This window comes from Schistocerca piceifrons, unplaced genomic scaffold (genome assembly GCF_021461385.2).
Source record: "Schistocerca piceifrons isolate TAMUIC-IGC-003096 unplaced genomic scaffold, iqSchPice1.1 HiC_scaffold_954, whole genome shotgun sequence".
NCBI classification, from domain to species: Eukaryota; Metazoa; Arthropoda; class Insecta; order Orthoptera; family Acrididae; genus Schistocerca; species Schistocerca piceifrons.
In genome coordinates this window covers 904,260-907,500 of record NW_025729228.1, presented here as the reverse complement: position 1 = coordinate 907,500, position 3,241 = coordinate 904,260, and the positions used below count along the sequence as shown (strand labels likewise).

The window sequence follows — 3,241 nt, the reverse complement described above, 5'->3', positions numbered from 1 at the left end:
TCCCGTGTTGAGTCAAATTAAGCCGCAGGCTCCACTCCTGGTGGTGCCCTTCCGTCAATTCCTTTAAGTTTCAGCTTTGCAACCATACTTCCCCCGGAACCCAAAAGCTTTGGTTTCCCGGAGGCTGCCCGCCGAGTCATCGGAGGAACTGCGGCGGATCGCTGGCTGGCATCGTTTATGGTTAGAACTAGGGCGGTATCTGATCGCCTTCGAACCTCTAACTTTCGTTCTTGATTAATGAAAACATACTTGGCAAATGCTTTCGCTTCTGTTCGTCTTGCGACGATCCAAGAATTTCACCTCTAACGTCGCAATACGAATGCCCCCGCCTGTCCCTATTAATCATTACCTCGGGTTCCGAAAACCAACAAAATAGAACCGAGGTCCTATTCCATTATTCCATGCACACAGTATTCAGGCGGGCTTGCCTGCTTTAAGCACTCTAATTTGTTCAAAGTAAACGTGCCGGCCCACCGAGACACTCAATAAAGAGCACCCTGGTAGGATTTCAACGGGGTCCGCCTCGGGACGCACGAGCACGCACGGGGCGGTCGCACGCCTTCGGCTCGCCCCACCGGCAGGACGTCCCACGATACATGCCAGTTAAACACCGACGGGCGGTGAACCAACAGCGTGGGACACAAATCCAACTACGAGCTTTTTAACCGCAACAACTTTAATATACGCTATTGGAGCTGGAATTACCGCGGCTGCTGGCACCAGACTTGCCCTCCAATAGATACTCGTTAAAGGATTTAAAGTGTACTCATTCCGATTACGGGGCCTCGGATGAGTCCCGTATCGTTATTTTTCGTCACTACCTCCCCGTGCCGGGAGTGGGTAATTTGCGCGCCTGCTGCCTTCCTTGGATGTGGTAGCCGTTTCTCAGGCTCCCTCTCCGGAATCGAACCCTGATTCCCCGTTACCCGTTACAACCATGGTAGGCGCAGAACCTACCATCGACAGTTGATAAGGCAGACATTTGAAAGATGCGTCGCCGGTACGAGGACCGTGCGATCAGCCCAAAGTTATTCAGAGTCACCAAGGCAAACGGACCGGACGAGCCGACCGATTGGTTTTGATCTAATAAAAGCGTCCCTTCCATCTCTGGTCGGGACTCTGTTTGCATGTATTAGCTCTAGAATTACCACAGTTATCCAAGTAACGTGGGTACGATCTAAGGAACCATAACTGATTTAATGAGCCATTCGCGGTTTCACCTTAATGCGGCTTGTACTGAGACATGCATGGCTTAATCTTTGAGACAAGCATATGACTACTGGCAGGATCAACCAGGGAGCTGCGTCAACTAGAGCTGAGCAGCCGGCCGCCCGGGAGTGTGTCCCGGGGGCCCGCGCGAACACGCAAGCGTCCGCTCAATCATTCTGCAAACAGGAGGAGGCTGAGCTCCCCTGCACAATACACCTCGAAACCCTCTCAGGTCCCGGCGGCGCGCAGCGCCGTCCCAAGTACTTGGTCGGGTTCGAGAGAGGCGCAATCGCCCGGAGTTAGGCGAGTAGACGCTTTCGGTGCGACCACCCGTGCTCCCAACTGAGCTTGCCGCTGCCGACAGAGGCCCGGGAGCGTGCTGTCGTGGCATTGCCGGCGGGAGACAACACGCGCCACCTACGGTGACCGGCAGCTCCAACGCCAGCGCCACAGAAGGACAAAAGCCCCACTTGGGTGCCGAAGCGAACTCTCCCAGCACAGCGCACGCGCCAACACATCCGCACAGCTGCGATACAAACCACCAGCGAGAACCGCTGGGGCGACCGAGCAGCAGACGGCGTCGCGGCGCCGAGCGCCGGGCGGCGGCGCATCCTCAACGCACACAGTCCTCAATCGGACCAGCACACTGAAGATGTCCACCGCGCTTCGCACCGGGCCCGCGAGGACCTACTTTGGCCGCACGGCGCCGCGCGCAGGGTGCGCCGGCGCGCAGCTGCGACGCCTGCCGCGTCCGTCGGCCGGCGCGCCTGCCACTGGCCGCCCCCACCAGCCGGCTGTAGCGCGTGCGCCCACGCACCGCGCGGCCAGCACGCCGGGAGGCGCCCCCTCACCGGCCGGGGACGGTCCCACCCAGCCACCGCCGCGTATCGCTTCACACCCAGATGCCGTTCAGTTTCGTCGGCATGGTGGGTATCGCTGGAACAACCGGTTAGTACCTCAACCTATCGTCGCCATCACCGATTCACCCCTAGCGAGAACAACCGCACCACAACAGGTTACCATTTGTTCATTTGCGTAACTTCACCAGAAAACGCAGGCGTCCATCGCCATTTGCAACTTCCACGATTATTGCATGCCTGTGTCAGGTGTCACGCCACACTACGTCTGCCCACATACACGCAACAAAATGTGCACGCCTAGACAATACGTGGAAGGTGGCCCCCGTACGTATGCGATGTCCATTGCTCGAACGACTGTCAACCGGCCTCTGTAGCATGTCGCAGATATGGAACGCGGTGCACCATGCCATCACGGTGTGTGAGGAGAGACGACTAGGTCCGAATACATCAACAGACAGCTCATGCTGATCGCCATCCACGGCGTCCGTTCCTCCCACACGTCTCTATGGCGTACCACACTGCAATCCAGCTCTCATAGGGAGACGACACGTAGCTGCGTGCACAATATTTGCACTGTATGGTCCGCCGTTTTTGGGCGCAGTCGTTGTACGGTCACACATGTGCCACGATGTATCATTCAGTACATAAGGACGAATGTGCAGTACAGATTGTGGTTTACGCGTACGACATTAGCGGACAGTTGACACAGGCCGCACCACAACGTAGCCTGAGTACGTCGCATGCGGAGGGCATTGAACATGCAAAGTTCTCACCAACCAGCTTGCGAAGGCAGGGGGCAAGGTGGGGACGTGGGGAGGGGCGGCATGTACGTCCTGCTGCCATCCACATTACAGTGTACAGCAGGAGCATGTGGAAAGTGAGCAAGACTTGCAAGGTGTTTAACATGAAGCGATACACAGGGGAGCGGGGAGTGCGAGTAGCGAACTATATTGCGAGGGTTGCGGGTGGGCAACACTACACTAATTGAACGAGTCGTATAACAATTACAGAGCAGGTTTAGGCGACAACGTGGGTTACGTTAGGCGACAACGTGGGTTACGTTAGGGGACAACGTGGGTTACGTTAGGGCACAACGTGGGTTAGGTTAAGGCACAACGTGGGTTAGGTTAAGGCACAACGTGGGTTAGGTTAAGGCACGACATGGGTTAGGT

General features: G+C 56.7%; 1 non-coding gene across 1 annotated transcript in view; it reads right to left on the bottom strand.

Moving 5' to 3' along the window:
• The window catches only part of LOC124773550, a 1,909-nt gene extending 610 nt beyond the window's left edge, over positions 1-1,299 (bottom strand). The window contains exon 1 of the ribosomal RNA XR_007014794.1: positions 1-1,299. This exon is cut by the window's left edge and continues 610 nt beyond it. This is a non-coding gene — a ribosomal RNA (small subunit ribosomal RNA).
• Between the last annotated feature and the right edge of the window lie 1,942 nt (positions 1,300-3,241).